The 12389-nt window shown below is 40.3% G+C and overlaps 1 protein-coding gene across 2 annotated transcripts in view; it reads left to right on the plus strand.

Annotated features, from left to right (window-relative positions):
• LOC138740082 (interleukin-18 receptor 1-like) overlaps nucleotides 1-12389 on the plus strand; it is a 58030-nt gene that overhangs the window by 12084 nt on the left and 33557 nt on the right. Inside the window, exon 1 of one of the 2 annotated variants that reach the window (XM_069892504.1) lies at nucleotides 5044-5147. The exons of the other annotated variant lie outside the window; for it this stretch is intronic. The gene's annotated coding sequence lies outside the window, so the exon portion shown is untranslated. Of the gene's footprint in view, nucleotides 1-5043; nucleotides 5148-12389 lie in introns of those variants that run through there. 2 annotated transcript variants of the gene reach the window in all.

Raw genomic sequence — 12389 nt, forward strand, 5'->3', positions numbered from 1 at the left:
GTCGCCAATGAAATCCTCTGGGCAGTGGGGAGAATAGCCAGTCCGCAACGGTGGGCCAGGTCTGGGCGGATAAAACTGTCAGTTCCACCCCCCCCCCCCCCCACCACCGAGTCAAATAAGCAATTGGTATAGTGTCCATGCACTTTTAATCAATTCTATTGCTTTTGTGAGGGAATGGGGTTACTGATGCAGTGACTTGTAAGGGGAACAGTGGAGTCCTGCGTGATGATGTCAAGCATCGTCTGAGTGATGACGTCACGCAAACAGTTGGGCCTGAAGAGACAACGTCGAGGAGTTGGTGTTGCTGCCTGCAGCCTACTGGGGGTGTCGGGCAGCTAACAGTAAGTGTTGGGGGTCGCTGCTTGCTGTCGGCAGTGGGGTGGTCAGTCGGGTGGTCGTCGACGGTGGGTACTGGGTCGGTCGCGGTGGCGTGACCCCAGTCGGTAGCAGCGGCGGGTATGGCATGCCCCTGGTAGGCAGCGGTGATGGGTCCCTGGCTGGCAGCATGTCCCCAATCGGTAGTGGGGGTGTGGCATGTCCCTGGTTGGCAGCGGTGGTGGGTCCCTGGTCAGCCGGCGGTGGGCTCAGCAGTGATGGCGGTGGCGGGTCCCTGATCGGCAGCAGCGGTGGCCATTGAGGTTGGGGCTGGGGCCTGGTTGGATGTTGCTTCGTGAGGGAGGGTGAACATCATTGCCACAAGGGTGGTTTGTACCTTCCACGCTCGGTGTCTGCCCCGTGACATCAGGCACGACCGCGCGGTGGAGCCCTCAATCTCATTGGACGAGGGTTCTGAGGAAGAAGTGTTTGAATGGGAGGGTGGCGGTTGGGCTTCACACGAAGCACTGTATTTGACGGTGGCAATTTTGGAGCGACATACTATAGCAAAGTGGCCATTTTTAAGGCACTTCTGGCACCTGGATTTTCTCGCCGGGCACTGGGACCTGCTGTGTTTGTTCCTCTTGCAGAAATAACACTTTGGGGTTGCATCGGGCAGCATAGTGGCAGCCGACAGGACGTTGGTGTGCCAGGGGGTAGTAGAGTAGAGGGAGGGCATCCTACTTCCATCAGAGCGTGGGGTCCAGCCCCGAGAGTACACGTCCATACTTAAGACCACATTCTCCATTGTCTCTGCGATCCGGATCACGTCCTCTAGGTTTTCTCCCCCGTGCTCTAGCAGATGCTGCCTCACCTCATTTGATCGAACTCTGGCCACATAGGCATCCCGAATGAGATCGTCTGTGGTCTCTGCAGCAGATCTGTCTGTGCAGGCACAGTCCCTGCCCATTGCCCTTAGTGCTTGAATATAAGCTCTACAGGACTTATTGCCTTCTTGCGTTTGTACCGAGCATAGACCCTGTTCACCGGATGCTCGTAGTGCCCTTTCAGTACCTTCATGGCTGCAGCATAAGTGGTCGCGTCCTGGATGCTCTGGTAGACTTTCAGGGACACCATAGTCATAATATTAGTAGTCGATGGCTGTCATCTGTCACGGCAGGGTCAGAGAGCTGTAAGTATGTTTCGAAGCATCTCACCCAGTGCTTAAAGTCATTCGAGGCTGTACCTGACTGTGGGTCGATGTCAAGGCGTTCCAGCCGTAGCATATGCTCCATCCCTTCAAAACCTTTTAGTTAATAAAATTGTAGAGCGCATCGAAAGAACCAAAGACTTGATGATCCAAACCAAGGCTTTTATTAACTAAAAGACTGGAGCGTATCACATGTAGGTCGACCAGTCCAGAATGACCTGGTCTGGCTAGGAGCAATCCTTTAAGACCTGCCAGTAGACATGGCTATGCTCTCAGCCAATCACAGTCATCCTACACTACAATCTGTACAGATACACATTGGTGATAGAATCTATACTATCACATTGATGTTTTATATTTTGTGTAAAAACCCAACACCCAACCCCAACCAACCAATTTTCCCCTGCAACCGTGTCTGCCTGTCCCGCATCGGACTTGTCAGCCACAAACGAGCCTGCAGCTGACGTGGACTTTTACCCCCTCTATAAATCTTCGTCCGCGAAGCCAAGCCAAGAGAGTATGCCAGTCTTAGCCAAAAAGCATTCAATGCTTGATATACTAAATATTGAAAGACAATATGAAAGTTTTAATTTTTAATACAAGTTAAGACAATTACAGACATACTCTTTATGCAGGTCTTTTAGAAACAGACTTTTCTGGTTTTTTTATTTGCAAAATCTTTCAAAATAATTTCAAAATCAATGGTTTTAGTAATGTCATTTCCTATAGATAGCATCGCCAATTTGTTTAGTCTCTCTTGTGAAAGTCGCTTGATGCGACTGTTATGGGCATTGTTAAGTAAATCCTCAAAGCAATAAAAACATTAGGAAATGCTTTGAATCGATTGTTTACTACCAGGTATTCAAACAGAGCTTGAGGCCTAACGACACTGAAGAAAAGTTTTCAGAGCTTCAAGTTCTTCAGCCAACAGATAACCATCCATGTCTTTAGTTGTTTCAGTAACTACTGATACTAAAACCATCAGTGCTCAGTTTTAGTATGGTGTCAGTTAAAGCTACTTCAAGGTCTGCTGTGTGTTTCCTTATTTCTGCCTTTTGTAAGTTCTGAAAGTTATTTAAAAATCCAAATAATTTTACATGGGTTTTAAGCTGCTTAAATCTAGACTCTAAAGATTGAATTGCTCTGTCTAGCACTAAGCTGAAGCACTGAACTCTCTATGCTTCTTTTGGATCATCTAAAGCTTGATCTTTTGTCTCATATGAAAACATTCTCTTCTACGTAGTTTTTTTTCTTGAAATTGTCTAAACTCCAATGGTAATTCAACAGCTTCAGCCAATTCATTTGCGCCTATTAGGACATCATTAAAACTGCCCTCTCTATAAATTCTTGGCCATGATAATAGTTTTTCAAATGACTCCATGCCTTCATCAATGTCCTTTGTTTCACCTTGTAGTTCCTTGCTTACATAGTTAACTTTAAAAAGTACTTCATGCCAAAATATCAAAGAAACTAAAAATTTGTAGCCTTTAAGCTGGTTTGCTAAAGATTCAGCTTCTGCTTTTACCTTGGGCTCATCTGTTATCTCTGATATTTCCACAAGTGCATCATATACTTCTCCAACCTGATAATGAATAGCTTTAACACTGTCAATCCGACACTCCCACCTTGTGTTGCTCAAGAGTTTCACTGATAACCCGGGTACATGTTTGTTAAAAACTGCCCACTTCTTAGTTGATGCTGAGAACAATATATGGATCCTTTGCAGGATCCCAAAAAATTTTATAGCATCTGGACAATACTTGGCTACATCTCTGAGTAAAAGGTTATAATTGTGACATGCACAGGGTACAAGGAAAACTCTTGAGTTATCCTTCAACAGTCGTGCTTGAACTCCAGATGTGTGACCTTTCATGTTGCTACCGTTCTCATAGCCTTGGCCTCTAATGTCCTTCACCTCGAAATTTAATTCCTTCAGTGTGTTTAATAATGTTTTATATAAATCTCCTCCTGTGCTACTTTCAACCTGAATAAACTTTATGAAATATTCATAAATACCTGAAGGAGCCAAGTTACTATCAGACACATATCTGATCGTTCGAGACATTTGCTCTTGGTGACTCAATTCAGGTGTGCAGTGTAAAATTATGGTGTAGTACTTAGCTGCTTTTACGCGTTTCAGTATCTCATACAAAACAGCTGTAGCCATAATGTTTAGTAGTTCATTCTGAGTATCTTTTCCTTAATAGTGATTATGAATTTCGTGGGTTTTGACTTTTCGCAAATGTTCTTCAAGAACAGGGTCAAACTTTCCAAACAGCTCAACAAGACCTAAAAAGTTTCCATTGTGTACACTCTCATTACCAACTTTTTCCTCTGTTCCTCTAAATGCTAGATTTCTCTCAGCAAGAAACTGCCCTATTGCTACGAGCCTTTTGAATACTTGCTGCCAGTGCTTAGCATGTTCATTGACGATTATTTCAAGTTCTTTGTCAATTGTCTGTCCACTACAAAGTCTTTGGTGTAACTCCCAGAAACTCCATGTGGCTTCTAAATGGTTTTTAGAATTTTCATGCTCACACAACCTTGTATGAAGATTAGACCATTTCTTGAATCCACTTGTTGATAATGCACTGGTTATGTTCTTATGAAAGAGTTCACAATAAAAGCAATAAATTCTATTGGCAGACTGAGAGTATTTCATCCAAGGTCTTTTAACACTCCCCATTTAAAAGTTTCCTCTTACAGTGAAACTTTGAAAAACACAATCCCTTTTCATTTCGTGGAAAGTTGTTCACTTGAATAGGAGGACCTTTCATTGTTAAATATCTCTTACATTTTGATTTATGTATACTGGCTAATTGCCTGGGTCATCATAAATGTTAATTACAACTGTACTCATGGATGATCCATCATTGCATGGTGTTTGGTCTTGGTCTTTTTCGGCTATAAGTGGATTTTCCACTTTGGTACTGTCTTCTGGTGTATTGAGATCATCTTCAATTTGATTCACAGCTGCGTCATCCTTTTCTAACTTGTTATCAATTTCATCATTGTATTCGTCAACTGTAATTGGACTCAAGGCTGTATGGTCATTTTCTGAATTGTTTGTTACTTCATACACAATACATGGGCGCTTCAAAGATGGAGTGACAAGGAATTTTGTGATAGTACCTCTATGTTTTTCATTTTCACCTACCTTAGCCTTGGCCAGTGCTCGTTTCTGGTTGCCGCTTAAATACTTAACGCCCTTTGTCTCTATCTCTGCTTGTGCTTGCCATGTAAAATTACATATAAATTTTAAGCTGCTAATTCTCTGGGCTATATTTTTAAGGTAAAAAAAGGTCAAAGAAGTATATTTTAAAATGTTTAGACTTAAAATTACACAAAAAACTTGACGTTAGCAATTTGTTATAAAATTGGACTTGACATCCCTGATAACATGTCTACGTTGTTCCACCAGTGGAACAATGTTGTCATCATCGTTGGTACAATGTAAGAAACCAAAGTCAATCCCACGTCATTTTGCTCGTTAGCTTTATCTTGTTCCAATGTCAGCTGTTGACTTTGGAAGAAGTACCCAACTCTCAACTTGTGAACGCCACCGAACAGCAAAACAAATGACTGATTCTGGATTTGTTGAATGATGACAACTTCGAATAAGGTAAGAATTGCCTTTTTTAGTAATGGTTAGGTTAGTTAGGTTAGTTAGTTAAGGTTACATTCCAGAACAGGGGAACACACTTTAATTTGCCTTTTTTTTTTTAGTCGATTTTCGAGTCAAATGTCTAGCGCTAGTTTGTTGCTAGATATTTGGCTAGAAAAACAGCAGAAAAACTGATGCGTGTAATCGATGAAATTCGCCCCCGAAGAAAACAATTTCCGCATGGTCAAGCTAAACTGTACCTGTTCCAAATCACCAAAAACATGAAATAGGCTATATTAAGCCCTGGCAGTGCAATAGCATAGTTAGTAACAGTAGCCTCGTACTATTTTGATACTAAATCAAACTACTGCAAAATTATGAAACAATGATAGAGGCAGCCTTGCTAAGAATATCTGGATCTTGTAAAGTTGAATAACCCCGAGATGTACAGTACATGCCCCTATAGCTGAATAACCTTGTAAACCAGCTCGTAAAGTTGCAGGCTATAACCCCCACAGCGACCTAGCCTAGTAAAGATCAACTTAAACTAACCTAACTTCGGGGTTATTCATCTCTACAAGACCCGAATATCCTAACTAATTCCATCTACGATTGCTCATATTGTCAGAAATTCTACACTTAGGGCCTAGGCTATTTACGTTCAGGCTAACTGCTTAAGCCTAGGCTATAGGGTAGGCCCTAGGCTAGCATGACACTATCTCAATCTCATATTAAAGTGTAAGTTCTCTTATTGATTAACTTATAGCCTGTTTGGATCTTGATAATAATAAGAGATGCTTCATCAGCTCCGGAATACATCAATCTTACTGGGTGAAATGAATATGAAACATGAAATTTTTGGCTAGGGAGATAAAGGAGGCCTATAGCCAGTAGTTTAATCAAAGACATATTTCCTAAAAATATTTCACTGAGATAATACGATCAATTAAGGGCAATAACTTCACGAGTTCACTGACAAATCCCTCAGTTTATAAGGCCTATAGTATTATTATTTTCTTACCAGTTTAAACGAAGTCCATCACAGTGTTCTCTGCTCAAGGCCTGGCTCAAACACGTGCACGGGCTCCCTTGAGGCACGGAGCCCAATTTGATCAAATTGGTCAAATAGGCTTAAAACTGGCCCTGCCCAAGAATATAATGGCCAGAATTATTTCTATCACCATTGATATGAGACCAATATTGCAATCATGCAACAAGTCCAAATCTGACAACTGTGACTAGGTTTCACAGACTGTAAAATGCTTTCAGTTATCTTGCAGCCTATCTTGCAAGCTCTACTGAATTCTTTGTTTTTAGTGGTTGAAACTTTCACAAATGTTTGGCAGATGGTTATCCTTCTTTACAAATTGTAATGATTTAAAGTGACATTAATTGCACTGCCATACAATTGCTGTGTGTGTGTGTGAGAGAGAATAATCACCAGTTTTTAATATGAGATAAAGGAAAAGATAAAAGAGATAGGTGAGAATTCATGATTAAATAAAACAAAGCTTAGTTTAAACTTCTGAGGTTTGTTGGTGGACCAAAGTCTGATTTGATTCGCTTGCGTAAAAATTATCATGAAGGTATATGCTCGGGAAATTGCTGTTTTAAATTGAAGGGTAATTTCTACTTTTCGAGTCAATGTCATTAGATAGAGTGTACTATACTATATATGCCTGCATTTATTTGACCTTTGAGATGGAAAACATATTTGAATTGAAAAATATTTGGAGAGACAGTGTTAAAGATATCCTTGTTGAGCAAAGAGGACATGAGAGAAATTACAGACACTACCTATCATTCAATATAACAAATCTATTTTTTTAGCATACCAGTTGTTTCCACCTTGTGACAACATGACTTGTTGTTCAATCTATGTCATATGCATTAACTGCAGAGAGTATTAGAAATAGAAATGGGATTCTCCATTTGCTAATCATTTCTATTGAATCTTTTATAGTTTGTGCTGGGTCTGTTGCCAGATCAACCACAAATGCTGCTTTTTGATTCCGCCTTTAATCCTTACAGGAACATACAAACTATGCACTCTAAAAAATTTCACCTTTGCAATGGAATCGTATGCCATACGTGCTCTGTAGTTAGTAAGGGATTATTAAAGTAGTATGTGAGTGGAAAAAAGGTTGAGAACAACTGATCTAGTTGATATCACAATACATTGATTTTGAAAACCTTCATTTGACAAACTCTAAGCCAGTGAGTTTCAAATGTTTTCTTTCCACTCACATACCACTTTAAGTAATCCCTCTGCCATAGGTGCTCTGTGACTAGTAAGGATTACTTAAGGTGGTATGTGAGTGTGGGAAAAAAGGTTGAGAACCACTGCTCTAGACCCAATTATATTGAAATGTTTTGCTTGAGAAAAATTGTCATTGGCCCATTTCCTTTGGAGTTATGAACCTGTGCACATAACGAGTCAATTAGGTACAATTAAAACAGTAGTTTTCAAACTTTTTCTTTCCAACCACATACCACCTTAAGCAATCCATTACTAATCACAGAGCACCTATGGCATAGGGATTACATAACGCATTATATAACATCTATAACGTCTAACTCTACAACTAGTGTTGATAAAACAAAGTCCGAGAAATTGATCTTGAATCCATGATCATACTCATGAATGTGACAGCATAATGCTGACGTTAAGGTAGAAATTACAACGATCATCAATTAATTCTAGCAATACTTATATGACATACTCTTAAATATTTTGCATACTTTAGTTTTATTTGATTTACTTGACATATTCTCAGATTTCTAAACTTAACATCCAAAACACAGATTGCTAATGAGTTTGTAGCGGCGTCACTACAGTTATAGCTAAAGGTTTAATGGATTATAGCTCATGGATGAAAGAAGAAGACTCGCACACCAAGGGAGTGTAATTGACACTGGCTTTATTGGACTGCAGCTCTGCCTTTTATAGGCAGCCGGCCGTGTCACCAGTGGGGTGTGACTTGAGCAAGGCCAGCTGCTGATTGGCTGTCCTGGATGCGTGGGCCCAGATTGGACCCCTGCGATCCTCTGGTGGTGATTGGTCGATTTGACCGCTATTCTCGTCCCATATGGGAGCGGGCGTCTCAGCCTGTGTGCTGTCTAACCAATCGTCATGTTCAACATCTATTTGCTTTGTTGGCCCACAGAGTTGGAATTGGGCTGCTACAAGTTAATAAATTATTTTTTTAAAATCTCAAACATATAGATTTTTGTTCTCTAGGGATATGAGGAAAAGAGCTGACATATCAGACACAATATCTTGAATATTGGAACATATGTTCCACTGTTCCTAAAATTGGGAGAACAAAATAGAAGTGAAGGTCACAATCATTGGACAGAGAAGGTGGGATGGGTACCAGCGGGATGGTTTGGATCTGAATTGGAGAGGGATTAATATCCTTGCAGGAAGGATTGCTAGAGTTGTTCGAGGGGTTTAAATGATTTTCAGGGGGATGGGATCCAGATTGCCAGAGAAAATAGTGGAGAGGTGGCAAAAACAAAATGATTTTAAAACTGCATATAAAGACAGAAATCAAAGAGTAGTATATGGTGGAAATAATGTTTTCAAGTGGATATATTTCAATGCAAGAACTATTGTAGGAAAGGCAGATAAAGTTAGAGTGCGGGTTGGCACATGAAATTATAACATTGTGGCCATTAGTGAAACTTAGTTGTAGGAGGGGCAGAATTGGCAGCTCAATGTTCCAGAGTTCCATTATTTTCAGACTTGATAGAGTGGGAGGAATGAAAGGGGGAGGAGTACCATTGCTCATTAGGGAAAATATCACAGCTATGCCCAGACAGGATAGATTAGGTATTAACTTTGAGATAGTCAAATAGATTCAAGAGTGGCTGGAATGGAGATGCCAGAGAGTTGTAGTGGATAATTGTTTGTCAGGCTGGATGCCAGTAATAAGCAGTGTGCATCAGAGATCTGTATTGGGTTCCTTGCTGTTTGTCATTTACATTAATGATCTAGATGATGGGGTGGTAAATTGGATTAGTAGATATCGGATGATACTAAAATAGGTGGAATTGTGAATAATGAAAAAGGTTTTTAAAGATTGCCGGGAGGATTTGGACTGGTTAGAAAAGTGGGCTGAAAGATGGCAGATGGAGTTTGATACTGAGAAGTGTGAAGTGCTTCATTTTGGAGGGACAATCAGAATATACGTAGTAAATTAGAGGGCATTGAAGAATGCAGTGGAGCAGAAAGATCTAGGAATAAACGATCCTCATTTCCTGAAGATAGAATCTCGTGTAGATAGGGTGGCATAGAAGTCTTTTAGTATGCTGGCCTTTATAAATCAAAGCCTAGAATATAGGAGTTGGGAAGTGATGTTGATACTGTTCAAGGCATTGGTGAGGCCAAATTTGGAATTCTCTGTGCAGTTCTGGTCACTAAATTATAGGAAGGATATCAACAAGGTAGAGTGAAGGAAGAGAAGATTTACAAAAATGTTATCTGGGTTTCAGAATCTAGATTAGAAGAAAAGATTGAGCAGAATAGGTCTTTATTCTTTGGAGCGTAGAAGGTTGAGGGGGATTTGATAGAGGTATTTAAGATTATGAAGGGGATAGATAGCATTGATGTGGATAGGTGTTTTCCTTTGAGGATAGGAGAAGTGGTCAGGAGTAAGAGTTAAGGGGCAAAAGTTTAGAAATAACATGAGGGGGAATTACTTCACTCAGAAGGTTGTGGCAGTGTGGAATGAGCTTCATGGAGAAGTAGTGGCAGCAGGGTCCATTTTGGATAGGTATATGGATGGGCGGGGACTGGAGGGTTATGGCCAAGGAGCAGGCAGGTGGGACTAGAGGAGAGGACTTAGTTTGGTGCAGACTAGAAGGGCCTATGCTGTAATTATTATATGGTTATATTAGAAAGCTTGTCTATTGTGGCAACATGGATAGAGTTGAGGAATGGGCAAGATGTGACCATATTAATGGGGTTGTATTATAGACCACCCAATCATCAGCAGGAATTGGGGGAGAACAGATGATTTTATCTTTTCACAGATTGACTGGGGCTCCCATAATTTAGAAGGGCTGGATGGTGTGGAGCAGTGGTTTTCAAACTTTTTCTTTCCACTCACATACCACTTTAAGTAATCCCTATGCCATAGGTGCTCTGTGATTAGTAAGGGATTGCTTAAGGTGGTATGTGGGTGGAAAGAAAAAGTTTGAAAACCACTGTCCTAAATCGTACCTAATTGACTTGTTATGTGCACAGTTTCATAACTCCAAAGAGCAAAATATTTCAGTAATAATTGGGTGTCTCAACTCCAAAGAGCAAAATATTTCAGTAATAATTGGGTGTCTCAACTCCAAAGAGCAAAATATTTCAGTAATAATTGGGTGTCTCAACCTTTTTTTCCCCACTCACATACCTCCTTAAGTACCCCTGGCTTAGCGTTTGTCAAATGCCTTCAGGAAAGTTTTCTTAATCAATATATTGTGGTGCCAACTAGATTAGTTGTTCTCAACATTTTTCCACTTACATACTACTTTAATAATCCCTTACTAACCACAGAGCATGTATGGCATAGGATTCTATTCCAAAGGTGAAATTTTTAGAGTGCAGAGTTTGTATGCTCCTGTATGGATTAAAGGCAAAGTTAACAGGCATAAGAAATCTTATGAGGGATATTGGGGATCTGGTTAAGAAGAAGTGAGAAGTTTATAGCAGATACAGGCAACAAGGAGCAAATGAGGTACTTGAGGAGTATAAAAATTGCAGAACAAACAAGGAAGAGATCAGGAAGGCTAAAAGGAGACATGAAGTTGCTTTGGCAGAAAGGGGGAAGAAAAATCCTAAGTGTATCTACAAAGGACAGTAAGGGAGAAAATCGGTCCTCTTGTCAGTTATGTATGGAGCCAAAAGAGAAGGGAAAAATCTAAAATGGGTTTTTAAAGATCTGCATTTACTCAGAAAACAGTGTAGGGAAGTAAGGCAAACAAGCAGTGAGATCATGGAACCTATACGGGGGAAGAGCTTCCTGCTGCTTAAAGTGAATATAGGTAGATAGATCCCCAGGGACTAACAAGTTATTCCCTTGGAATTTGAGAGAGACTAGTGCAGAAATTACAGGGGCCCTGACAGATATATTTAAAATTTCTGGTAAATGCCAGAGGATTGGAGGGGAGTTCATGTGTCCTATTGTTTTAAAAAAGGCTCTAAAGATAACCGAGGAAATATAGGCCTGGTGGGCCTATCAGCAGCAGTATTGGAACAGTTATTGGAAGATTTTCTAAGAGATTGAATGAACAAGTATTTGGATTGGATAGTCATGGATAGTAAACATGGATTTTTGTGTAACAAATCTTGTATAGCATTTTGAGGATGTTACCAAGAAAGCTGATGAAGAAAGGCTATGGGAAGGTCTCACATGGGAGGTTATTCAGGAAGGTTAAGACACTTAGTATTCATGGTAAGGTAGTAAACTAGATTTGACATTGGCTTTATGGGAGAAACCAGAGAGTGGTAATGGGTGATTGACTCCTTGATGGAAGCTTGTGGCTAGTGGTGTGCCTCATGGATCAGTGCTGGGTCCATTGATGTTTGTCATTTATATCAATGTTCTTGATGATTATGTGGTAAATTGGATCAGCAAGTTTGCAAATGACACAAAGATTGGAGGTGTAGCGGACAATGAAGAAGGCTTTCAACTTTTGCAGAGGGATCTAGACCAGATGGAAAAATGGGCTGCAAATTGGCAGATGGAATTTAATGCAGACAAGAGTGAGGTGTTGCAATTTGGAAGGGACAAACCAAGGTAGGACATACACAGTAAATGGTAGGGCACTGAGGATTGCAGTAGAACAGAGGGATGTGGGAATTCAGATGTATAGCTACCTGAAAGTGGTGTCAAAGGTAGATAGAGTCACAAAAGGAGCTTTTGGCAAATTGGGCATAAATTAACGAGAGTAGGAGTTGTGATTTTAAGTCTTTGATTAAAATTTAATTTAGAAGCAAAGATCAAGTTTACCCAGTGCAGGTTGAATTTGAGCTAATCCTTATTTCAATTAAGAGTGTAATTACAGTAAAATTCTTATAACCCAACACAGAAGACATGGTGCATAAGACATTGGTGAGTCCAAATTTGGACCATTGTGTGCAGTTTTGGTCTCCTAACTGCAGGGAAAGATACTAATAAAATTGAAAGAGCGCAGAGAAGATTTAATAGGATGTTGCTGGGTCTTCAGGAACTGTGTTACAGGGAAAGGTTAAACTGATTAGGA

Source organism: Narcine bancroftii, chromosome 7 (genome assembly GCF_036971445.1).
Source record: "Narcine bancroftii isolate sNarBan1 chromosome 7, sNarBan1.hap1, whole genome shotgun sequence".
Taxonomy (NCBI): Eukaryota; Metazoa; Chordata; class Chondrichthyes; order Torpediniformes; family Narcinidae; genus Narcine; species Narcine bancroftii.